The sequence below is a fragment of the Bufo bufo genome, chromosome 1 (genome assembly GCF_905171765.1).
Source record: "Bufo bufo chromosome 1, aBufBuf1.1, whole genome shotgun sequence".
In the NCBI taxonomy this organism is placed as follows: Eukaryota; Metazoa; Chordata; class Amphibia; order Anura; family Bufonidae; genus Bufo; species Bufo bufo.
The window spans coordinates 51,064,716-51,091,927 of record NC_053389.1 but is presented as its reverse complement, the minus strand read 5'-3'; the positions used below and the strand labels follow the sequence as shown (position 1 = coordinate 51,091,927).

Genomic DNA, 27,212 nt, shown 5'->3' with positions numbered 1-27,212 from the left:
CCAAAATCAGCAATTCCGAATTGTGAATTTGATGCGATTTTGCCACAGATCTCACCCTTCATTGGAAAATGGTGAAATCCGTAGCTAAAACCGCTAATATAATTGACATACTGCAGATTTCTGCACAGAAAAAATCCACAAAGTGTACATGAGATATGTGTAACGTCATACACTTTGCTGGTACTGTAATACGTTGCGGTTTTTTCGTACGTATTCCGTAATGTGTGCAGGTGGCGTAAAGCTGGCCAAACACATTAGATAAATGTTGGAAGAGAAAGATTAGGCTGTTGGATTTCAGCATGCCCGATCCTTTTGTTCTCAAAGATAGCAGTCGCTGGAGATGTCTGACCGCGGGTTATAAAGCTCTTTACACTCCAGATGCACGCACGCTGGTATACGGGGAGGCTGAGGAATGACAGCCTTAAGGCCTCATGCACACGACCGTATGTGTTTTGCGGTCCACAAATTGCGGATCCGCAAAAAAAATGGATCCATTGTAATAATGCCTATCCTTGTCCGCAAACTCGAAAAAAATAGGACATGCACTATTTTTTTTGCGGGGCTACGGAACGGACATACTGATGCGGACAGCACATGGTGTGCTGTCTGCATTTTTTGCGGACCCATTGAAATGAATGGGTCCGCATCCGATCAGCAACAAAAAAAACGGAACGGACAAGGAAACAAAATATGGTCGTGTGCATGAGGCCTAAGATGAATGAGTATTTGCTACCTATTGGGTATGGCCATCCTGAGATGAAGGGTGAAGGTAGTGGAGTCCTTTAGTGACTGTGTAAGGGCTCATTCACATGACCGTATGAATGGGTCCGCATCCGCTCTGCAATATTGCGGAACGGGTGCGGACCCATTCATTTCAATGATGCTGTTCACATCTGTAGTTCCGTTCCCGGTCCCGCAAAAAATATAGAGCTTGTCCGCAATGGTGGACAAGAATAGGCATTTTCTATCACAGTGCCGGCCATGTGCGGTCCACAAAACGCGGAAAGCACACGTGCAGGTATCCGTGTTTTGCGGATCTGCAATTTGCAGACCACACACCGCTATGGCCATCTGAATGAATCCTAAGGGAGGCGGCTTCATGCTGACTGGTGCGGGTTACTGTCCGCTGCTGTATCACGCTTGCTGTCTGCCTCTTCTATGGAAGCACAGGCTAACCACCTGAGCGGGGTGACTCAGGGCTGCACACAGCACCACCGCCTCTTATCTCTAGAATAACTGACACTTCTGTTCTCTCAGAGATTGCAGCTCTCGGGGTGAACGAGTCCTGCGCTCTGCTGATAACCGCCAAATGGCATTTTCAATTTCCCCTCACAAAGACCCTGTCCGTGGGATGAGGTGGCGGTCATTTTAGGCCTTCCAAATCTTCTGGCACGGTGCCATTTACCTGGCACGGGTGTTATTCAGCAAATTGGGAGTTAAAATGATGCACGATGAACGCCCATACTGATCCGGAGCATGCGTTACCTCGGGGGTGGCTTCATGGGCATGCCTGACATGTATAGGAATTCATAACAGAGAGGCCTCTGTTTAGGGCATCTCTTGCCCCTTAGAAATATACAGGATCCGTGACTGGTCACCATGGAGGTGAACGGTGGTATGGCGGGTCACTCCATGGTGAGGCTGGCGCTGATCGGCATGGACTACACAATGTATTGCAGTGCCGGAATCTGTGAGAACCGTCCGTACAGCAGGAGCGGTAGACACACAGCTCTATGGACGTGCGCCTAAATAACCCCGGCCCGGTCCCCCATCTCCGAGGGGCAGACATAATCGGGGGAGATTTATCAAGACTGATGCAGAGAAAACTGTCTTAGTTGCCCACATCAACCAATCAGATCGATCGTTTCATTTTCCAAAGGACCTCTGAAAAATAAGAAGTGAATCTGATTGGTTGCTGATTGGTCAACTAAGGCAATTTTCCTGTACATCAGTGTTAAATAATGGCCCCCATTGTGCAGAATAAAGCACTGTGGCGTTTTACAGCAAGGAATCTTCATCGTTGTGTAATGAAAAGTTTCATTCACTTTCTAATATAACTTGTCTTTCAGTACCTCCCCTTGCTGTCAGTGAATGGGAGTAATCATAGCTGCTGGTTTGTTACAGTGAATCCAGGCAAAACACTCCTGTTATACAATGGCAAACTATCGGAGCAGGAGGGAGATTTGTGTTGCCGAATTTGGCTGCACTGATAGATTGTAACAAACCTTCAGCTGTGAGAGGTATTAGTTTAAGGTGTTGTCCAGGTGTGTCTAATATTGATCGGTGGCCGTGGTGATCCGGTGAGCTCTGCGTCTTCTTTCTAGGCCGGTCATATTCATCGATCCACGGCCTATTTGCAGTGCCGTCCCATTCAAGTGAACCGGGCTGTGCTGTAATACAAAGTACAGCCACTATCCAGTGTATGGCGCTGTGCTTGGTAAGGTGTGAGGAGGCTGCAGCACTCACCGGAGCACCGCAGCCTCTTCAAGCAGCTGATCACGGGGGTGCCTGGAGTCGGATAGGTCATCAGTAATAAACACCCTGAAAACTCTTTTAACCCCTTAACGCAAAACGCCGTGCATGTACGGCGGGGGAAGCTGTGCCAGAAAGCATTCCGCCGTACATGCACGGCGTTCATTTAAATGCTCCCCGGCCAAGATTGTGCGCCTGAAACGCAACTTACCCCTCTGTGTCGGGGACCAAACAACTCCCCCTTGACGGCCAGGGACCAATCAGCTGTGGTCCCGGCCGCAGATCACCACCACATGTCTGTTCCTCCCTGCGAGCGATTGTGTGCGCGCACATCTCCTCCTCTTGTCCCATCCGGCTCTCACTGAAATGAGAGGATCGCAGATGAGAAATAGCTTTCTGTACATTACTCATTGTGATTGGTCCGTTCCTGACAGCGGACCAATCACAATCCGTTATGTACAGAACGCCATCTCTCAGCTTCCATCCTCTCATTTCAGTGAGAGAGGTGATCGGGGCTGGAGCCAAACAGACCTGTCAAGAAAAAAAAAACTAAGGCCTTATTCACACGTCCGTTGTTTCTTTCCTGATCTGTTCCGTTTTTTGCGGAACAGATCTGGACCCATTCATTTTCAATGGGTCCTGAAAAAAAACGGACAGCTCAATGTCTGATTTTTTTTTTTAGGACCCATTGAAAATGAATGGGTCCAGATCTGGTCCAGATCTGTTCCGCAAAAAACGGAACAGATCAGGAAAGAAACAACGGACGTGTGAATAAGGCCTAAAAGTGCCCCATCATCACCCCTCATTTGTCCCTACTACCTGTGACCGTACGTCAGCACCCACAGTTAGGCTACATTCACACGTCAGTATTTTTCTATATCCCGATTTTCCGTCCGTTTTTTTGTGGATCCGTTGTTCCTGAAAATGTTTCCGTATGTCATCCGTTTTTTGCGGATCCGCAAAAAACGGAAACATGTATAAATATTCAATAAGCAAATAAAGTTGTTTGGATTTCTTTGAAAAAAATAAAAATAAAAAATTTAAATGTAATTTCCAGGAACGGAATCCGCAAAAAACGGATGACATACGTAATAACATCCGAATGTCTTCCGTTTTTTGCGGATCCATTGACTTTGTATTGTACCAGGATCCGAATTTTGCGGAAAAGAATAGGACATGTTTTATATTTAAACGGAAATGCGGAACGGAACAACGGAAACGGACAGCACACATTGTGCTGTCCGATTTTTTCCAGGACCCATTGAAAATGAATGGGTCCAGAACTGGTCCTGATCTGTTCCGCAAAAAACGGAACAGATCAGGAAAGAAAAAACGGACGTGTGAATGGACCCTTACACTTCAATAAACCCCCCAGTCCCTGTCCTCCATACTAGGGATCGACCGATATTGATTTTTTAGGGCCGATACCGATAATTTGTGAACTTTCAGGCCGATAGCCGATAATTTATACTGATATTCTGGGAATTTTCATTTTTGAGAAAAAAAAAAAAATCCTACACAAATCTGTTGAAAATTTATATGTTTATTGTTATTGTGGATTTTTTATTTTTTTTGTAAATCTTTTTCATTTATACTTAATATTTTTGTGTTCTTTTTTGTTGTTTTTTTTTTACTAACTTTTAGCCCCCTTAGGGACTAGAACCCTTGTCCTATTCACCCTGATAGATCTCATCAGGGTTGATGTTCCTGGAGGGATACACCAAATGGAAAAGGATTTAGGAAAACTAGAGGAATGGTCAAAAATCTGGCAACTAAAATTTAATGTTGATAAGTGCAAGATAATGCACCTGGGGCGTAAAAACCCAAGAGCAGAATATACAATCAGTGATACAGTCCTAACCTCAGTATCTGAGGAAAGGGATTTAGGGGTCATTATTCCAGAAGACTTAAAAGGTAGGCAGACAATGTCATAGAGCAGCAGGAAATGCCAGCAGAATGCTTGGGTGTATAGGGAGAGGCATTACCAGTAGACAGAGGGAGGTGCTCATGCCGCTCTACAGAGCACTAGTGAGACCTCATTTGGAGTATTGTGCTCAGTACTGGAGACCATATCTCCAGAAGGATATTGATACTTTGGAGAGAGTTCAGAGAAGAGCTACTAAACTGGTACATGGATTGCAGGATAAAACTTACCAGGAAAGGTTAAAGGACCTTAACATGTATAGCTTGGAAGAAAGACAGGACAGAGGGGATATGATAGAAACTTTTAAATACATAAAGGGAATCAACAAGGTAAAAGAGGAGAGAATATTTAAAAGAAGAAAAACTGCTACAAGAGGACATAGTTTTAAATTAGAGGAGCAAAGGTTTAAAAGTAATATCAGGAAGTATTACTTTACTGAGAGAGTAGTGGATGCATGGAATAGCCTTCCTGCAGAAGTGGTAGCTGCAAATACAGTGAAGGGGTTTAAGCATGCATGGGATAGGCATAAGGCCATCCTTCATATAAGATAGGGCCAAGGGCTATCCATAGTATTCAGTATATTGGGCCGACTAGATGGGCCAAATGGTTCTTATCTGCCGACACATTCTATGTTTCTATGTTAATAGGAGCTCACACTGTCCCTGCTGCCCTGTGCTCTGTGCACACAGCAGCGGGGAGCTGAACATGGCAGCCAGGGCTTCAGTAGCGTCCTGGCTGCCATGGTAACCGATCGGAGCCCCAGGATTATACTGCTGGGGCTCTGATCGGAGGAGCAGGGGAGAGGGGATCCTGTGGCCACTGCCACCAATGATTAATACTGGGGGGGGCGCACTGCGCCACCAATGTTTTTACTATTGGGATGGGGGTGGGGGGCGCTCTGCGCCACCAATGATTAATACTGGGGGGCTTGGGGGGGGGGGCGCACTGCGCCACCAATGTTTTTACTATTGGGATGGGGGGGGGGCGCACTGCGCCACCAATGTTTTTACTATTGGGATGGGGGGGGGGCGCACTGCGCCACCAATGAAGATAAGTCTCTCAATCATTCATATACAGGAGGCGGGAGCTGGCTGCAGAATCACATAGCCGGCTCCCGACCTCTATGAGCGGTAGCTGCGATCCGCGGCACCTAAGGGGTTAACTACCGCGGACCGCAGCTACAGCTCATAGAGGTTGGGAGCCGGCTATGTGATTCTGCAGCCAGCTCCCGCCTCCTGTATATGAATTAATGAAAGGCTTATCTTCATTGGTGGAGCGGCGGCCACAGCCCCTCCCCTCCTTATCTTCTCTCCTCTCATTGGCGGCAGCAGCACAGGGGGAGGAGACACTGCTTCCTTCTCCTCTGTGCTGCTGAGGGAACGCGGAGAGCGCTGAGAGCAGAGCGTTCTGTGTTCCCCATACGTTATTGGTATATCGGCAAAATAGATGCCGATACCGATAACGTTCAAAATCCTGAATATCGGCCGATAATATCGGTCAAACCGATAATCGGTCGATCCCTACTCCATACTGTCAGTAACCTGTCAGAAAGCTTTTTTGGGAATTCATCAGGGTTAGAGCTCTAGTTTTAGGGTAAGTTAGACTAACGTGTATTGTAAAAAAAAAAAAAAAAAGTTAAATATTAATAATATTGGGGACCTTAGTACTTGTCTCTGATTATAAATACTCTGCATTTCACCCCTCCCCCCCCATACCTCCGAACCTCTATCTTCTATCTGTGACCAGTCCTTGTCACTGAATTTGCCAGCAGTGACTGATATAAAAGTTCCACGGTTTAAAAAAAAAAAAATTCTGAATAAAAATAAAATAATAATTAAAATAATTTACTTTCCAAGTTTAGTATTAGGGTTACAAAACGTCTCAACGGGTGTACAGCGGCGAGGAGGCTTATGCCATACTAGCCTCAGAGCCTGACTCTGACAGCGGAGAAGAAGAAACGTTCCTTATGTACGAACCCTCTCACAGACGCGCATCAGCTTCTACAAATGACCCCACCTTCTGCTACTAACTTTGTACCTCAGGGGCCGGACTCCACGGCCACTACAGGCATTCATGTGAGCACTACAGGGTTCACGGAAGCTGATTATTATATATTTTTTTTAGCTTTTTTTTTTTCCTGATGAATTGATAGGCATGATGGTGGAGGAAACTAATCTTTGTGCTAGGGCTGCAGTAAACGATTTTTTCAGTAATCGAGTATTCTATCGATTTTTTTTTTTTTTACATTTAATCGAGTAATCTAATAAGAGAAAATGAATTAATAGACTGTTTTCCTTTATAAAAACTCAACAGACCCCCTGCCATCAGTCCCCAACACCCTTCATTCCCCCCTGTGTGATCAGCCCAAGTGCATTGGTACCCCCAGTGCCATCAGCTCCTCTATCCCCCCCCAGTGCCATCAGCTCTCCCCCACCCCAGTGCCTTAAGCTCCACTCCCCCAGTGCCATCAGCCCCTCCATGCCATCCATTGCCATGTACCCCACTCCCCCAGTGGCATCAGATCAGCCCCTCCATGTCCCCTACTCCCCCAGTGCCATCAGATCAGCCCCTCCATGTCCCCCCAGTACCATCAGTCAGCCCCTCCATGCCATCCATTGCCGGCTGTCCCCCTTCAGTGCCATGTCCCCAGCACCAGTGAAATAAAATACTTACCTTTCCTGTAGGGGCGCCACTCCACAACTGCTTCCTCTTCTTCTCCGCGTGCTGCACTGCATCTTGACGTCACACAGCATCAGGTCATAGCCTGGGACTCCCAGGCTATGAGCTGTGCGCTATGATTGGCCAGCGCTGCAGCAAGGGACAACCCTAATACAAAAACTCCGCCCAGTACAACAGAGGGAGCTGCAGACACCGGAGCCTATACCGGGCGAACGGAGCGGCGCCCAGACATACTAGTAAGTGCAGGGGGACCCCTGGGCGCCGCTCTACCCACTGATATAGTTAGTTTTTAGTTTTTAAACTAGTGAAAGGTCCTCTTTAAGTACAAAGACAAGCGTGATACCATACATGCTGACAGATCCACCCCTGTTCCAGTTCGTGGATCCACAGAATCAGACCCCAAACCTGTGTGCATCCAGGACTATATTATGTTTATGGGAGGGGTGGATCTGTCAGACCCGGTACTGCAACCATACACTGCCCTCTGCAAAACTCGGGCATGGTATAAAAAATTGGCATTGCACCTGACGCCAATAGCCCTCTATAATGCTTTTGTAATATACAGAAGTGCAGCAAACAGAGGAAAATTCCTGCACTTTCAAGAAAAAGTAATCAAGACCTTTTTATTTGGGGAATAGGAAGGGGAAGGGAGCAGGGCCACAGGAAGTGAGAGCAGAATAATACGAGGACAGCATTTCCCTGGGGTAGTTCCCCCCCCCCTACAGAGACACAGAGAAGGCCACAAAAAAGGTGTCGGGTATGCTCCAGAAGTGGAATCAGGAATGACACAATTCATCATTGTGAGACGTGCCCCTCAAAGCCGGGTCTTTGCATAAAAGATTGTTTTAGAATCTACCACACCTCTGTTGACTTTTAACTAAACCACCTTTGATCATTTTATCAAACACCCCTTCGAAACTGTATGCTGGTAAAAATTCTAATAAAACCCATAACAAAGCTAAAAATTCTCATTTCACCCCTAGATGAATACCTTGACAGGTGTTTTATAAAAGGGGGCTAGAACTTTGTATGTTCTGGTAGCTCAGAGCCTCTGCTATGTGATGGCATATACACTGCTCAAAAAAATAAAGGGAACACTTAAACACCACAATGTAACTCCAAGTCAATCACACTTCTGTGAAATCAAACTGTCCACTTAGGAAGCAACACTGAGTGAGCATCAATTTCTCATGCTGTTGTGCAAATGGGATAGACAACAGGTGGAAATTATAGGCAATTAGCAAGACACCCCCAATAAAGGAGTGGTTCTGCAGGTGGTGACCACAGACCACTTCTCAGTTCCTATGCTTCCTGGCTGATGTTTTGGTCACTTTTGAATGCTGGCGGTGCTTTCACTCTAGTGGTAGCATGAGACGGAGTCTACAACCCACACAAGTGGCTCAGGTAGTGCAGCTTATCCAGGATGGCACATCAATGCGAGCTGTGGCAAGAAGGTTTGCTGTGTCTGTCAGCGTAGTGTCCAGAGCATGGAGGCGCTACCAGGAGACAGGCCAGTACATCAGGAGACGTGGAGGAGGCCGTAGGAGGGCAACAACCCAGCAGCAGGACCGCTACCTCCGCCTTTGTGCAAGGAGGAACAGGAGGAGCACTGCCAGAGCCCTGCAAAATTACCTCCAGCAGGCCACAAATGTGCATGTGTCTGCTCAAACGGTCAGAAACAGACTCCATGAGGGTGATATGAGGGCCCGACGTCCACAGGTGGGGGTTGTGCTTACAGCCCAACACCGTGCAGGATGTTTGCCATTTGCCAGGGAACACCAAGATTGGCAAATTCGCCACTTGCGCCCTGTGCTCTTCACAGATGAAAGCAGGTTCACACTGAGCACATGTGACAGACGTGACAGAGTCTGGAGACGCCGTGGAGAACGTTCTGCTGCCTGCAACATCATCCAGCATGACCGGTTTGGCATTGGGTCAGTAATGGTGTGGGGTGGCATTTCTTTGGAGGGCCGCACAGCCCTCTATGTGCTCGCCAGAGGTAGCCTGACTGGCATTAGGTACCGAGATGAGATCCTCAGACCCCTTGTGAGACCATATGCTGGTGCGGTTGGCCCTGGGTTCCTCCTAATGCAAGACAATGCTAGACCTCATGTGGCTGGAGTGTGTCAGCAGTTCCTGCAAGACGAAGGCATTGATGCTATGGACTGGCCCGCCCGTTCCCCAGACCTGAATCCAATTGAGCACATCTGGGACATCATGTCTCGCTCTATCCACCAACGTCACGTTGCACCACAGACTGTCCAGGAGTTGGCAGATGCTTTAGTCCAGGTCTGGGAGGAGATCCCTCAGGAGACCGTCCGCCACCTCATCAGGAGCATGCACAGGCGTTGTAGGGAGGTCATACAGGCACGTGGAGGCCACACACACTACTGAGACTTATTTTGACTTGTTTTAAGGACATTACATCAAAGTTGGATCAGCCGGTAGTGTGTTTTTCCACTTTAATTTTGAGTGTGACTCCAAATCCAGACCTCCATGGGTTGAAAAATTTGATTTCCATTTTTTTATTTTTGTGTGATTTTGTTGTCAGCACATTCAACTATGTAAAGAACAAAGTATTTCAGAAGAATATTTAATTAACTCCGATCTAGGATGTGTTATTTTTGTGTTCCCTTTATTTTTTTGAGCAGTGTATTATACAACATATTTCTTTGATATAATTTGAGACCCTTGTTTCTTTTAGCTGCTATATTTAGCAACTATGTCCTACCATATAAAGCTTTTACACACATATATATATAATTTGTAGGATACTGAATACATAAGCTGTTGTTTATCAGTACACTGAACTTTACAGTGTGCCCATACAGCAGTTTACGACCACATATGAAGTGTTGCCATATTCAGGAGAAAATGGGTAACACATTGTGGGTGTAATTTACTCGTTTACCCATTGTGAAAATAAATAATGTGGGCCTAAAGAGACATTTTCTTGTAAAAAAAATAAAAATTTTCGTTTTCACAGCCAAATATTTCTAAATTCTATGAATCGCTTGTTGGGTCAAAGTGCTTTCTACATGCCTTGAAAAATTCTTTGGGGGAGTGGTAGTTTCCAAAATGGGGTCACTTCTTGGGGTTTTTCACTGTAGGGGTGCCTCAGGGTGTCTTCAAATGTGACATGGCGCCTGAAAATTATTCCAGCAAAATCTGCTCTCCAAAAGACATATGGTGTTCATTGCCTTTTGAACCCTGCAGTGTGCCCGTACAGCAGTTTACGACCACATATTTTCAAATGTTTTTATTTAAGGTTGACATAAGAAAGAGTAACATACATTTTACTAAGAGCAGTAATATTGATCAGTATTATTTATGACACGTCTCTGGTGATGGTCCAAATACAAGCCAATAGAGCAATATATTAAAAATCCTTTTGTCAACCTTCCGATGTCTTTTGGTTTTTTTCCGAAGGGGAGGGGGGAAAAATGGGTGTGGGGGAAAAAATGGTGGAAGAACCATAACTAAATTCTCCGCAAACCGCGGTGCAAATGAAACATAACATTAGCCCAGCTCATTCATCTCTTCTCCATATTCAGTACATGGAAGATCTAAACATGCATGCGGCCCCATTGAGCACTCCGATTAAATCACATCCCTGATATAGGCGGGTCATTTAATAGGATTAGTGTCTGGTACCAGGAGGTGAGCTGGAAGCATTCCTGAATACATCTCCTCCTAACCCGGAGGGGCAATATATCTATAAAACTCTCCCAGCACACAAAAAATTGCTTCACGTGAGCCTCCCTTTTTTGAAGACACCTCTACCCAATCCATCTTCATTAACAAGGAAAGTTTTTCAAGCAATAGCCTAAATGGTGGGGGTGTAGGATCGATCCGTGTACGGAGAATGGTCTTGACCCCCTGCTGCTGCTATTAAACAGTTTTATTAGTTTCTGGCTGCCAGGGGTGCACCACGTTGTGGTCGAGTCAGTGTATCTAAAAATGGCCCATATAGGGTCTAAAGGTGCTGCTGACGTCAGATGGGTGGTGGTAAATGTGTGTATTCTACCCAAAAAGGATTGTATCACCGGGCATAGCCATAAGCAATTAAAAATATCTGCTCTTGCCTCTCTACAACGGAAGCAGCTATCTGATTCAAAGACGCCCATACCGGAGAAGGCCCTGTACCAGAGATATATATGGCCTGGGTGCCTGACGATGTCCACTTTGTATCAGGCCCTGGAACGCAACCTAGCGACTGGGTGGCAAATAGCGGAGGTTGCGTTCCAGGGCCTGATACAAAGTGGACATCGTCAGTTGCGGGATATCGCTAAGCCATTTAGTCATTGCCCTTGACTATAATCTAGAGCAGGGGTGGCCAACCTTACAGACACAAAGAGCCAGAAAAAAAATAAACGTATGACTACCAGGAGCCACAAGCTATACATTTACACACGAGTCACCGTTTTTTTCACCCTATAAGATGCACCTAGGTTTTAGCGGAGAAAAATAAGAAAAAAAAAGTTTTTATCTGCTCTGAGTTTTTTTTTCTTATTTTTCATTAGCAGAGAAGAAGAAAAAAATATAAAATTTTCATCAGACTCCCAATTCTCATCTGACCTAAGATAAGATCCCCAATCCTCATCAGAACTCCAAATCAGACCCCCAATGCTTAGATCAGACTCCCAGTGTCAGACCCCCGTGCTCAGATCTGCCCCCCCCCCCAATGCTCAAATCTGACTCCCCCTCCCCCTATACTCAGATTAGACCTCCCATGCTCAGACCAGACTCCTATGCTCACATCAGACCCCCATTGCTCAGATAAGATCCCCCCCATGCTCAGATCAGACCCTCTATGCTGAGATCAGGATCCCCCCATGCTCAGATCAGACCCTCTATGCTTAGATCAGACCCCCATGCTCAGTACTTTAATTTAAAGAAATCGCCTACCTCTCCTGATCGGGCTTCTGATCAGGCACCTGCTACTCTGCAGGTCCGACACAGTCTCCACTGTGACCTGATACGCACAGTGTCAGGTCATAGTGCGCGTCTCAACCTACTACGTTCTGACACTGTGCGCATCAAGACGTAGTGGCGAGCGAGCTGGAGCTGCAGAGTAGCAACGGTGCCCCATCAAGAAAGGAGATCTGAGCATGGGGTGGAGAGTGCGCTGGTCTGACTGCTTCCCAGCTCCACCGCTAGAGCCGCACTTGAAGAGGCAAAGAGCCGCATGTGGCTCGAGAGCCGCGGGTTGGCCATCCCTGATCTAGAGGGGTATTTAGAAATTTATAGTAACTGGTGGTATGTACCCTTAAGGTAGGAGTATGTTTGAGAGAGGCCTGTAAAGCCGGACTCCATTCTCGAGGGGTTAGGTTAGGTAGTAACTTCTGGAGATAGCTACTGGCTTGAAGGTAAGGGAAAAATCTCTAATGTGGTGACCCCATTTGGAAATGTGGGTTAGCTAAGAGGGTCATATGTAATGAGTCGTGGGGGGTCTAGATTTTTGAGGATTCTAATTTTTTGCCACGCCCGCCAAGTCGACATTAATAAAATGTTTTCCCTGGCTCTTTCTGGGATCTCTCCCATTGGGGTATGGAGTAAGTTAGGGAGGGCTAGTCCGGGTATAAAGGCCTGTTCCTGACCCCTATTTGAGAACATGGACGTGTGGTGTATCCAGTCTATAGAAATTCTCATGAGAGCTGCGATGTTATAAGCCCTTATATTAGGAAAGTTAAACCCCCCATTCATTCTAGGCTGTTGTAGGACAATATAAGGTTTCCTGGGGCGGCGACCCAGCCAGATAAATGTACGGTATAAACAGTTGATTTACTTCTCATCCCTAGGGCGTAAATATATTGGTAGTGAATGTAAAAGGTATAACAAGAGGGGGGATTCCACCATCTTAAGAAGGTACGCCCGCCCCATGTAAGACAAAGGAAGGTGTCGCCAGCCTGCCAATGTGTCCTCAAGCGCACGGATATAGGGAGCGATGTTTGCATTGTATAATTTGCCCGATGACTTGGTGATCTGTACCCCCAGGTATGATATGGAGTGCGAGCGCCATTGAAATTGGTAATGAGCAGTCCACCTCGGTCTCGTGTGGCCTTTAAGGAGCATGGCTTCAGATGTACCCAGATTTAGGGTATATCCTGAGAGTTGTCCAATATCAGTAAGATTCTGTAATGTTCGTGGGAGTGTAATTTCAAGGTTTTTGATGATTAACAGAATATAATCTGCAAGTGCGCCTAAATTATGAGTTGTGTGGAGTGGCTGGCTGTAAGTGATGTAAGAGGAGGTCCAAAGAGTTATTAAAAAGTAAAGGAGAAAGAGGGCAGCCCTTAAAAGTGCCCCTAAAAATATCCAAATAGGGGGTGTTATAGCCATTTACCGTGAGCGTAGTGCGAACATCCGATTGGAGATGGCAGAATCAGAGAATACTGGGCCAAATCCTCTGTAGGATAGAGCAGCAGTCAGAAAGGGCCATACATAACACTTTATCAAAGGCCTTTTCGGCATCTAGACTTAATAATATTGGGGGGGGGGGGGGGGGCATTACCATCTCGTGTCTCAAGGGTGGCGGCTATGTCTGCCCTGATGTTTTTGACAGATTGTCTAGATTTAATGAAACCTCTTTGTGAGGGGTGTATGATGTTGGGGAGGATGTCTTGTAATCTAATTGATAGGATTTTCACCAGGAATTTGTAATCGCTATTGAGAAGGGATATGGGTCTATAAGACTGTGGCAGTGTCACGTCTTTATTGGGTTTGGGAAGTAATATTGTCCTAGAGTCTAGGAACAAGTCCACCGCCGCATGGTCTTTGTATATGGCCTTGTAAAGCTTGGTTAGTACAGGGATGATCTCGGGCTTAGGCATTTTGTAATATTCGTTACAGAGTCCGTCAGGACCAGGGGCTTTGTTGTTGGGCCAGGAGGAAATCTCATTTCGTACCTCAGCCTCTGTAATAGTCGCATCTAGGACTGATTGCTGTTCCTCCGTAAGAGTAGAGAGATCCAGAGATTCGAGGAAGGAGGCTATTTTGTCCGGGTCTGTTGGGGTAGCCCTGTATAAATGAAATATGTCTCTGATCTTTCCTATCTCAGTAGTAATATCCATAGAAGCGGGATCATGTAAGGAGTGAATGTGGGCATGTGGGTCAGGTGCGCCAAGAGACGTCCCGGTTTATTTGCCTCCCTATAGTATTTGTTCTGATCCAGTCGGGTCAGAAAAATGATTCTAGTATCTGTTTAGTTTCTTCATATACTGGTTTGGTGTGGGAGGAAGGGGAATGAATATATGACTGTTGGGATGTAAGCAGATTTTTATGTAGGGAAGAAAATTTTTGGGCCCTCTTTTTGCATTTCAATTGAATGTAATTGATGATGATGCCTTGGAAGTTGCCCATAGGAGTGGAAGGTTGTCTAGGTGTTCAATGTTATCATCCACAAGATTAGCCCAGTGTATTTTAAGGTAGTCCTGGAATTCGTCCGACTTGTATAGATATGTGGGAATTTTCCATAGCCTAGTTCTAATTTGTGATTCCAGGGCTTGTATAGTCATGGTGATGGGCGCATGATCTGAAATCGCAATCGCCATAATCGAGGTGTCGTGGATAGTGCGGAAAAGGGAAGATGATATTAATAAATGGTCAGGTCTTGAAAAGCTAGCATGTGCTGCCGAGTAAAGAGTATATTCTCGGGAGGTGGTGTGATGAATTCTCCACGGGTCACATAGGGAGAGGTCACATTAAATTGCTGAGGTCTCTGGAAGACGGTCTAAGTGATGCTTGTGGAGCAGAATTGTCTGGAGTGGGATAGATGGTGGTATTAAAATCGCTCTAGGTAAGAGAAGGGCCTGGAGTCTGGCAAAATAATCTGTGTTCGTCTGATTAGGGGCATATATATTTAAGAGTGTAAGACTTCCCCGCTCTTTGTATTCAGAGCAGTATATATCTGCCTCTTTTGTCTTCCAGTTCCTCCTCTATTGACACCACTAAGCCCCTTCTGAATAGTATGGCTACCCCTCTGGCTTTGGATGTATAGTCCGATGAGTGACATCCATCAAGCCATGTCGCCCGTAGGTCCCTATTGGACCCTCGCCCAATGCGTTTTAAATGGGTGAGGACCTTTTTTCGTTTGACTTGGTTATTGAGGCCCGCTACGTTCCAAGATATCAGTTTAAGTGTGGAGGGGGTGCGATAGTCCCATGTGTCCTGAGATGTGCGTGATGTCATTTGATCTCGAGGCTATGGTGTAGAGATTCAGGAATTGCATCATGACTAATCATTCCCCGTCGTCCCAGCAGCAACGGAGAGGCGAGACCGAGGTGGAGTACTTAGGGGCCCGCGCGACACGGCCAAGTTCCCGGAGGAGGAAAATAAGAGGCGATGAGTGGGCATGAATAGAAACAGAACATACAAAAAAAACATGTAAACAATTGCACATTGGTGCGAACAAAGGTGGGTCTCATTGTGAACGAAACAGCATTTCACAGACTAGTACTGCGGGGGCAGTGAGACCCATATGTTGCCCACCATGGTGAAATCACGGGCATAGAAAGGTACATGGTACCCTCCCGTTATGGTGGTACAGGCTTCAGTTCTCTGGATCAAGGTGGAAGTGGCGTTGGGCATCACGCGCATTTTTAAAAAATTAGTTGACTGCCGTTCTCCAGCACTCGTAATTTTGCCGGATAAAGCAGCTGGAATCGGATCGCCCTGTTGTAAAGAGTAAGACCTTGGCATATTGGGATAAATGCTCTCCGTTTCTGGGAGACCAACGCGGAAAAGTCCTGAAAGACAAGGCGTTGTGTCCTTGTATTTTCAGGGTGCGTTGGCGTTCGCGTAGGATCTTTTCTTTAATCGTCCAATTCTAGTACTTTGCGATGACCAGACGGGGTCTTGGGTTGTCCATTCCAGCCGATTTAGGTGGTCCAATTCTGTGTACCGTTAAATATGGAGTTTATCAGTCGACATCTCCAGGCCCAACGCCGCAGGCATGTCCACGGCAAGATATGTGAGTAGGTCGTCCCCAGTAACACTTTCCGGGATGCCTATAAATCTAAGGTTGTTGCGGCCATCCCGATTCTCCAGGTCCTCTAGTTTAGCGGTTAAAGCTGACTCTGCTTCTCTACAATGTTGTACGGTGCATTCCAAGTTGGAGATGGTTATCTCCTGAGCTATGTGTTTATTCTCTAGGTCTGAGATTTTTTGAGAGTTCGTGGTAATTAATTGTAAGGCAGAGTTAATAGAGGAATGGAGTACCTCCAAGTACCGTCAAAGAGAGGTAGGAGAACCCTGGAGACTTCTTGCGCCACGGTAGAAGCATGATTGCAACAGTCCACCAGGGAGTGCGAAGTGTCTCATCTAGGGGAGAGGTTAGACGGCGTGATGTCACCATCTGTAATAAGTTCAGACGAGAAGGGCATATCCGAGGCTGATTGAGAGGAGCCTTGAGTATTCCTGGGTGGGTTTTTTTGCCAATTTGCCTGCAGATTTGGACATTTTAGTTGAGGTATCGGTGGCGGCTATGGCAGATTGCGTCTGAGAGGTGGTACGTGTTGTTTTAGAAGAGTTCTTGGCCACAAATTTGCCCATAATCTCTGTCAGGTTTAAGCCTGTGTAACTGATCTTTGAATTGCGTTAGGTATTTGGGAGGGTAATCCTTGTAAGATATTTATACCATTAGGAAGACAAAGCAAAATTTGGCCATAAAGAGTTGTAGAAGCATCAGTGCTGGTAATAGAAGATGATATGCTGTAATAGGCCACAAGGTGTCACTATTGGCTCAAAAGTGACTGTGAAGAGAAGTAACGGAAATTTCTAAATGAAGAGGGAAGCGCCATCTTGAAAGTACTCACCAGTCCCTTGTACTGCAGGTATGGAACCTTCTTCACTCCAGGATGGGGGTCTGTGTAGGATCGCTGGTCTCCCTGGCCGGTTCAGTATATCCCAGCAGCTGGTGTTGTACAGTGGGGGTAGGGAGGATGCAGACCTTAGTGGTGAGGGTGTTCTTCAGAGCCTTGATGGAGTGTTTGTGGCCCTTGGGCGTCCTCCCCTCCTCAGGAAATTGCCCGTTTAATATTGTAATGCGGGCATCGGCTCCGATAGCCGAGATTGAAGAGGCCAGGCATCAGGGAGGGAGTGCAAGCCGAGGCTGCGTGGACCGGCGGCCTACACAAATGCCATGTGGCTCACTGCCGCGTACTCCGGGCCAGTGATGACTGTCGCCCTCCAAGCCGCGCTACCACAGGGGACTTGTCCACTCTTTAGTGTTGCGTCGGTCGCCCTTTTGGACGCAGATGGCGGCAGATTTTGCGGTTGGTGTGGAGAGCGGCCATACTGGATGCCCCGCCCCCCCGGAAGTCTACGACCACATATGAAGTGTTGCCATATTCAGGAGAAAATAGGTAACATATTGTGGGTGTAATTTATTGTTACCCCTTGTGAAAAATAAATAATGTTGACCTAAAGAGACATTTTCTTGTAAAAAAAATTTTTTTTCATTTTCACAGCCAAATATTTCTAAACTCTATGAATCGCTTGTTGGGTCTAAGTGCTCGCTACATGCCTTGAAAAATTCCTTGGGGGGTTGTAGTTTCCAAAATGTGGTCACTTCTTGGGGTTTTCCACTGTAGGGGTACCTTGGGGAGTCTTCAAATGTGACATGGCACCTGAAAATTATTCCAGCAAAATCTGCCCTCCAAAAACCGTATGGCGTTCCTTTCCTCCTCCTTCTGCCGTGTGCCCGTACAGCAGTTTACGACCACATATGAGGTGTTTCTGTAAACTGCAGAATCAGGGCAATAAATATAGAGTTTTGTTTGGCTGTTAACCCTTGCTTTGTTACTGTAAAAAATTAATTAAAATGGAAAATCTGCCAAAAAAAGTGAAATTCTGAAATTTCATCTCCATTTTCCTTTAATTCTTGTGGAACACCTAAAGGGTTAACACAGTTTGTAAAATCAGTTTTAAATACCTTGAGGGATGTAGTTTCTAAAATGGGGTCATATTTGGGTGGTTTCTATTATGTAAGCCTCACAAAGTGACTTCAGACCTGAACTGGTCCTGAAAAAGTGGGTTTTGGAAATTTTCTGAAAAATTCTAAACTTCTAAGCCTTCTAACATCCCCAAAAAATAAAATGGCATTCACAAAATGATCCAAACATGAAGTAGACATATGGGGAATGTAAAGTAATAACCATTATATGAGGTATCACCATCTGTTTTAAAAAGCAGAGAAATTGAAATTTGGAAAGTTGCAAATTTTTTCACATTTTTGGTAAATTTGGTATTTTTTTTATAAATAAAAAAGATTTTTTTTTTTACTCAAATTTACCACTGTCATGACGTACAATGTGACGAGAAAACAGTCTCGGAATGGCTTGGATAAGTAAAAGCGTTTTAAAATTATCACCACATAAAGACACTGGTCAGATTTGCAAAAATCAGTCTGGTCGTTAAGGGGTTAAGGACAGGTCTACTTGCAAGTTTTTTTTTTTTACTGCCAACTGATTAAACAGCGAGCAAAGATATTGGCGAGGTATTCTGGCTTTAAATAATCTCAAAATAATATTTTGACATTTTTTGGGATTTTTTCTTTATTCCAGTATTGAAAAAAAGGCTGGGAAATTGGGTGGTTTTAACCCGTTGCGCTGACAAATGCCAGAGTGTACACTACGATTTTTGAAAATTTTGCTAAAATTAACGTAATCGAAAGGGGAGTAGCATTTCAAAACAGAAGTGTTAGACTGGAAGGGAACCTGTCACATGCTTTTTACCCCCCCCCCCCCCAAATGGCCCCCAGTATTTTGATGCTGTGTCCAATGGCCCCCCCCACGTACATCTTTCTCATTCATGTAAAAAGACGTATAACATATATACATAGTAACATAGTACATAAGGCCGAAAAAAAACATTTGTCCATCCAGTTCTGCCTGTTATCCTGCAAGTTGATCCAGAGGAAGGCAAAAAAACCCTGTGAGGTAGAAGCCAATTTTCCCACTTTAGGGGATTAAAAATTCCTTCCCAACTCCAATCAGACAATCAGAATAACTCCCTGGATCAACGACCCCTCTCTAGTAGCTATAACCTGTAATATTATTACACTCCAGAAATACATCCAGGCCCCTCTTGAATTCCTTTATTGTACTCACCATCACCACCTCCTCAGGCAGAGAGCTCCATAGTCTCACTGCTCTTACCGTAAAGAATCCTCTTCTATGTTTGTGTACAAACCTTCTTTCCTCCAGACGCAGAGGATGTCCCCTCGTCACAGTCACAGTCCTGGGGGTAAATAGATGATGGGAGAGATCTCTGTACTGACCCCTGATATTTTTATACATAGTAATTAGATCTCCCCTCAGTCGTCTTTTTTCTAAAGTGAATAACCCTAATTTTGATAATCTTTCAGGGTACTGTAGTTGCCCCATTCCAGTTATTACTTTAGTTGCCCTCCTCTGGACCCTCTCCAGCTCTGCTATGTCTGCCTTGTTCACTGGAGCCCAGAACTGTACACAGTACTCCATGTGTGGTCTGACTAATGATTTGTAAAGTAGTAGGAATATGTTCTCCTCACGGGCATCTATGCCCCTTTTGATGCAACCCATTATCTTATTGGCCTTGGCAGCAGCTGCCTGACACTGTTTTTTGCAGCTTAGTTTGCTGTTTATTAAAATTCCTATGTAGATTAATGGATTCACGTCAAGGCTTCACTGGCATCCCAGAGCTGTGGGAACGTCTGCACATGCCTGTACAGAATCTTGCACAAGTTCACCAGGGTGTAGTGCACATGCGCAGAGATAGGGCTCATGCACACGACCATATGTATTTTGCGGTTGGCAAAACACAGATCCACAAAAAATACGGATGACGTCCGTGTGCATTCCGTATTTTGCGGAACGGAACATCTGGCCCCTAATAGAACAGTACTAACCTTGGCCGTAATGCGGACAATAATAGGACATGTTCTATTTTATTAATTTTTTGTGGAACGGACCTACGGAAACAGAATGGACACGGAGTAAAAAAAAACGGAATGGACACGGAAAGAAAATGTGTTCGTGTGCATGAGCCCTTAAAGTGTAAGAACGCATGTGTGAGATTTCGTACGGGTCTGTGCTGACTTTCCCACTGCTGAGATGTCCTTCAAGCGGGAGAGCCTGAATTAGGGAAGTGGAAAGCTTGACTTGAATCACCTCAGTAATGCCACTTCCTCTACTGGACCAAGTGATCACTGGGTGTCTGTGCATAGAAGAGCTGCAGGGTCTCAGCAGACCCTGATCAGCTCTGTCTGGGTAAAGTGACCACACAGGGCTGTTTTTCCCTGTAACTGGGGCTCCTTTGCATGCACCAGTTACAGTGGAAATAGTGCAAAAAGAAAAAATATGTCCCCTCCCCCAGGGCCTTTTTATGTGCCAAAAATAAGTAAAAAATATAATATGAAAAAAATAAAAACTCTCACGCCAATCGAAAGAGTCACCAGTATCTGCTCTTTCTGACAAAACGTTATATATTCTATATCAAAACCACTGACACAAAATAGAGAACCCATTTTAGTAATATATTCTGGTGTCAATTTACATACAGTACAGACCAAACGTTTGGACACACCTTCTCATTCAAAGAGTTTTCTTTATTTTCATGACTATGAAGGCATCAAAACTATGAATTAACACATGTGGAATTATATACATAACAAACAAGTGTGAAAGAACTGAAAATATGTCATATTCTAGGTTATTCAAAGTAGCCACCTTTTGCTTTGATTACTGCTTTGCACACTCTTGGCATTCTCTTGATGAGCTTCAAGAGGTAGTCCCCTGAAATGATCTTCCAACAGTCTTGAAGGAGTTCCCAGAGATGCTTAGCACTTGTTGGCCCTTTTGCCTTCACTCTGCGTTCCAGCTCACCCCAAACCATCTCGATTGGGTTCAGATCCGGTGACTGTGGAGGCCAGGTCATCTGGCGCAGCACCCCATCACTCTCCTTCATGGTCAAATAGCCCTTACTTTCAAAGTTTTCCCAATTTTTTGGCTGACTGACTGACCTTCATTTCTTAAAGTAATGATGGCCACTCGTTTTTCTTTACTTAGCTGCTTTTTTCTTGCCATAACACAAATTCTAACAGTCTATTCAGTAGGACTATCAGCTGTGTATCCACCTGACTTCTCCTCAACGCCACTGATGGTCCCAACCCCATTTATAAGGCAAGAAATCCCACTTATTAAACCTGACAGGGCACACCTGTGAAGTGAAAACCATTTCAGGGAACTACCTCTTGAAGCTCATCAAGAGAATGCCAAGAGTGTGCAAAGCAGTAATCCAAGCAAAAGGTGGCTACTTTGAAGAACCTAGAATATGACATATTTTCAGTTGTTTCACACTTGTTTGTTATGTATATAATTCCACATGTGTTAATTCATAGTTTTGATGCCTTCAGTGTGAATCTACAATTTTCATAGTCATGAAAATAAAGAAAACTCTTTGAATGAGAAGGTGTGTCCAAACTTTTGGTCTGTACTGTATGTAAAGATTAAGGCACTATAGTGTTAACAAAAATGTATTTAAAATAAATTTTTAATTTTTTGCAGTTTTTCCCCAAAAAAATGGAAAACAAATTTGATTAAAAAAAAACCTTAATAAAAAGCCAAATGTGTTGCATAAAAATGTTGTCAGTCCAACAAATAAATGACAACCATTAAATCCCCCCCAAAAAGTGCCTGGTTGTTAAGGGGTTAATAACATAAATTCTTTCCTGCCTTGATGAACTCCTTTATCTGGGTCTCAAGATTTCCTGTCAATAAAGAGGGTCGTCTCACCTGACACATTGATGTCATTATTGTTAGAATATGCCATCAATGTCCGATAGGTCCCGTGTTCCGCCTCTGGGACTGGCACCCAACTCTATAACGGAGCTTCCAAAGTGAAAGAGTACACTGCACATGCGCTGTGCACTCTTCATTAACTTCTATGGGATTTCCAAAGATAACCAATGACGCTGCTCGGCTCTTTTCAGCACTCCCAGAGAAATGAATGGAGGGTGTCTGCACATGCGTGGTGCCCTCTCCTTCGCTTTACGGCTCCGTTCTAGAGATGGGTGCAGGTCCCAGAGGTGGGACCCGCACCTATTAGACATCGATGGCATATCCTAGCGATATGCCACCAATGTCTCAGGTGAGACGACCCCTTTAAAGTGGCTGTTCAGGAGCCAACAACCTCAGTGCTCTAAACATGTGCCCGATCCTCGCCTAGCCGCGGCCCTGCCATGCCCGCACCACTGCCCCATTCCCAGCCACTCCCACTCCCAGTCCTGGAACTGGCTTTGTCCTGTGACCGCTGTGGCCACTCACGGGCTTCAGCAGTCCATCTCTATTTGATTGGTAAGCGAATGAGAATGCTGAAGCCAATGATTGGATGTAGCGGACATGGGGCCAAGCCGCTTCCTGGCCCTGCAGATATCAGAAGTGCTCAGATTTAGGGCCGTGGCACAGGTGTGGGTAGCTCCACGGACAGGTGAGCTTTTTTCTTTTTTAACCCCTTAAGGACTCTTTCACCTTAAGGACTTGGCCCTATTTCACCTTAAGGACTTGGCCATTTTTTGCAAATCTGACCAGTGTCACTTTAAGTGCTGATAACTTTAAAACGCTTTGACTTATCCAGGCCGTTCTGAGATTGTTTTTTCGTCACATATTGTACTCCATGACACTGCTAAAATTGGGTTTGCATAAAAAAATACCATATTTACTAGGGGTGCACCGAAATTCCGGCAGCCGAAAATATCGGCCGAAAATGCACCTAATCCACTTCGGCCGATATTGTTACATATCGGCCGAAAATATGGGGTGTGGGATTTGTCACCCACCATCTGCGGGCGGGCGCCGGGCGGGCGGTTTACTTTGTCACTGCATCTTTATTTTACCTTACAATCGTGAGGCTCCAGTAACTAACAACTCTGCAGGCAGAGCGGAGGCCGGCGTAACGTCACTTACTCACGTGACGCGCCTGCTCCGCCTCCTTCAGTCATAAAGTGGGCGGAGCAGGTGCGTCACGTGAGTAAGTGACGTTACGCCGCCCTCCGCTCTGCCTGCAGAGTTGTTACTGGAGCGTCACGATTGTAAGGTAAAATAAAGATGCAGTGAGTGATTAGTCTGCTGTGAGCAGCAGGGCCGGGGCTGTTATGGGTAGGGGGAATCGGTCTATGGCACTGCTATGGGGAGGGGGGATCTGTGCACTGTTATGGGGAAAGGGATCTGTGCACTGTTATGGGGAAAGGGATCTGTGCACTGTTATGGGGAAAGGGATCTGTGCACTGTTATGCCCATAACAGTGCACATATCCCCTTTCCATAACAGTGCACAGATCCCCCTCTCCATAACAGCGCCACCCACAGATCCCCCTCTCCATAACAGCGCCACCCACAGATCCCCCTCTCCATAACAGCGCCACCCACAGATCCCCCTCTCCATAACAGCGCCACCCACAGATCCCCCTCTCCATAACAACGCCACCCACAGATCCCCCTCTCCATAACAGCGCCACCCACAGATCCCCCTCTCCATAACAGCGCCACCCACAGATCCCCCTCTCCATAACAGCGCCACCCACAGATGAATTTCATTCATGAAAAAGAATTATTAATAAAATCATTAAAAAAAAAGTATTTTAAAAGTATTTGGGCAAAAAGGCAGTTTCGGTTTCGGTCAAGGGCATCCTGAATTTTCGGTTTCGGACCAGAATTTTCATTTCGGTGCACCCCTAATATTTACCAAAAATTTTGAAAAATTATCAAATTTCAAAGTTTCAGTTTCTCTACTTCTGTAATACATAGTAATACCCCCAAAAATTGTGATGACTTTACATTCCCCATATGTCTACTTCATGTTTGTAGCATTTTGGGAATTATATTTTATTTTTTGGGGATGTTACAAGGCTTAGAAGTTTAGAAGCAAATCTTGAAATTTTTCAGAAATTTACAAAAACCCCATTTTTAGGGACCACTACAAGTCTGAAGTCACTTTGCGAGGCTTACATAATAGAAACCGCCCAAAAATGACCCTATTCTATAAACTACACCCCTCAAGGTATTCAAAACTGATTTTACAAACTTCGTTAACCCTTTAGGTGTTGCACAAGAGTTATTGGCAAATGGGGATGAAATTTGAGAATTTCATTTTTTTGCCTAATTTTCCATTTTAACCCATTTTTTCCACTAACAAAGCAAGGGTTAACAGCCAAACAAGACTGTATCTTTATTGCCCTGACTCTGCCGTTTACAGAAACACCCCATATGAGACCGTAAACTACTGTACGGGCACACAGTAGGGCGTAGAGTGAAAGGTGCGCCGTTTGGTTTTTTGAAGATAGATTTTGCTGGACTGGTTTTTTGACACCATGTCCCATTTGAAGCCCCTCGATGCACCCCTAGAGTAGAAACTCCATAAAAGTGACCCCATCTAAGAAACTACACCCCTCAAGGTATTCAAGCCTGATTTTACAAACTTTGTTAACCCTTTAGGTGTTGCACAAGATTTAATGGAAAATAGAGATACAATTTCAAAATTTCACTTTTTTGGCAGATTTTCCATTTTAATATTTTTTTTCCAGTTACAAAGCAAGGGTTAACAGCCAAACAAAACTCATTATTTATGGCCCTGATTCTGTAGTTTACAGAAACACCCCATATGTGGTCATAAACTGCTGTACGGACACACGGCAGGGCGCAGAAGGAGAGGAATGCCATACGGTTTTTGGAAGGCAGGTTTAGCTGGACTGGTTTTTTGACACCATGTCCCATTTGAAGCCCCCCTGATGCACTCCTTGAGTAGAAACTCCAAAAAAGTGACCCCATTTTAGAAACTACGGGATAGGGTGGCAGTTTTGTTGGTACTAGTTTAGGGTACATATGATTTTTGGTTGCTCTATATTACACTCTTTGTGCGGCAAGGTAACAAGAAATAGCTTTTTTGGCACAGTTTTTTTTGTTATTTACAACATTCATCTGACAGGTTAGATCATGTGGTAATTTCATAGAGCAGGTTGTCACGGACGCGGCGATACCTAATATGTATACAATTCTTTTAATTTATGTAAGTTTTACCCAATGATTTCATTTTTAAAACAAAAAAAAGTTTTAGTGTCTCCATAGTCTAAGAGCCATAGTTTTTTCAGTTTTTGGGCGATTATCTTAAGTAGGGTCTCATTTTTTGTGGGATGAGATGATGGTTTGATTTGAACTATTTTGGGGTGCATATGACTTTTTGATCGCTTTCTATTACACTTTTTGTGACGTAAGATGACAAAAAATGGCTTTTTTTACACCGTTTTTATTTTTATTTTTTTACGGTGGTCACCTGAGGGGTTAGGTCATGTGATATTTTTATAGAGTCGGTCGATACGGACGCGGCGATACCTAATATGTATACTTTTTTTAATTTATGTAAGTTCTACACAATGATTTCATTTTTGAAACAAAAAAAATGATGTTTTAGTGTTTCCATAGTCTAAGAGCCATAGTTTTTTCAGTTTTTGGGCGATTATCTTAAGTAGCATCTCATTTTTTGCGGGATGAGATGACGGTTTGTTTGTTACAATTTTGACGTACATGCGACTTTTTTGATCACTTTTATTACCTTTTTTTGGGAAGTAAGGTGGGCAAAATTTTCATCATAGTTTTTTATTTTTTATTTTTATGGCGTTCATCGTTCGAGTAAAGTAACATGACCATTTTATAGATCAGGTCGTTACGGACGCGGCGATACCAAACATGTGTAGGGAATTTTATTTTTTTCATTTTTAATCAGTGATAAATGTGTTTTTTGATTTTTTTACTTTTTTTCACTTTTTTTCACTTTTTTTTTACCCAGACCCACTTGGTTCTTGAAGATCCAGTGGGTCTGATGTCTGTATAATACAGTACAGTACTCTATAATAGGGTACTGCACTGTATTTTACTTACACTGAACAGATCTATGCTTTTAGCATAGATTTGTTCAGCACCATGGACAGCAGGACGCCTGAGCAGGCGTCCTGTTGCCATGGGAACCTTCCCCGTCTGCTCAGAACTTCGCAGACGGGGAAGGGTGAGCACGGGGCTGCGGGGGGCTGTCTGGGGGCTCTCTCCCTCGGGGGGCACAGCAGCCCCCCGATCGGAGAGGGAGGGAGCTCCCTGAGCTGTTAACTTTTTCCATACAGCGGTCCGTACGGACCGCTGTTTGGAAAGGGTTAAACGGCTGACATCGCATCACCGATGTCAGCCGTTTATACCAGGGTGCCAGCAATGTGCTGGCACCCTGGTATACCCACTGTACACCAACAATTATTCAATGGGAGGCGGGCGGGGGATCGCGATCCCGCCTGCCGCACCGCCCGCCTCCGCACCCCACACCGCCCGCAACCCCCCCCCCCCCCCCTGCACCTCCCACCGGGCTAAAATCATTCAGAGGTGCAGGGGGGTGATAAATATATATTTTTGCCACACTAAAGTTTCTGATCGCCGCGGTCAGGGACCGCGGGGATCAGAAACTGCAGAAATCGCAACAAACCGCAGGTCTGAATTGACCTGCGGTTTGTTGCGATCGCGGACATGGGGGGGTCACGGGACTCCCCCGTGCATTTAGCCGAGGTGCCTGCTCAATGATTTGAGCAGGCACCTTGTTCCGATCACAGCCGGCTGGGCGGCAGTGATCAGAACAACACATGACGTACCGGTACGTCATGGGTCCTTAAGGACTCGGGACCCATGCCGTACCGATACGTCCTAAGTCCTTAAGGGGTTAAGGAGCATTTAAGATCCACACCACAGGTCAGTTTACGCATGTTTTTTTCCCACCCCATGTAGGTGAGATTTTGCTAAAATCTCACCCACTTTGCTGGTTGTGCAGTACAGAAAATCCACATCATATCCGCCATGTGTGAACAAACCCTAATATTGTTCCTCCTTGTTTCTGCCATGAGGCTGGCAGCACCCAGGGTGGAGGGACGCTTAGGGCTTTGTACAGTTGCGTCACAGTTTCCTCTTCTGCATCCAGAGCTCAGGTCCTCGTGCCCCGTATGTCGGCTCCAGCGGCCGCCTCGTGGTATAAATAAAAGTGATGTACAACCACAGCTATCATAGATTAAATTAGTGCCCCGTCACATGTCGCCTCCGGTAAACGTTCCTTACGTTGTGCTAAAAATCTTCTTA

At 45.2% G+C, this 27,212-nt stretch overlaps 1 protein-coding gene across 3 annotated transcripts in view; it reads left to right on the top strand.

The window, feature by feature from the left end:
- EIF4G3 (eukaryotic translation initiation factor 4 gamma 3) overlaps window positions 1-27,212 on the top strand; it is a 66,666-nt gene that overhangs the window by 24,876 nt on the left and 14,578 nt on the right. The gene's annotated exons all lie outside the window — the stretch shown is intronic.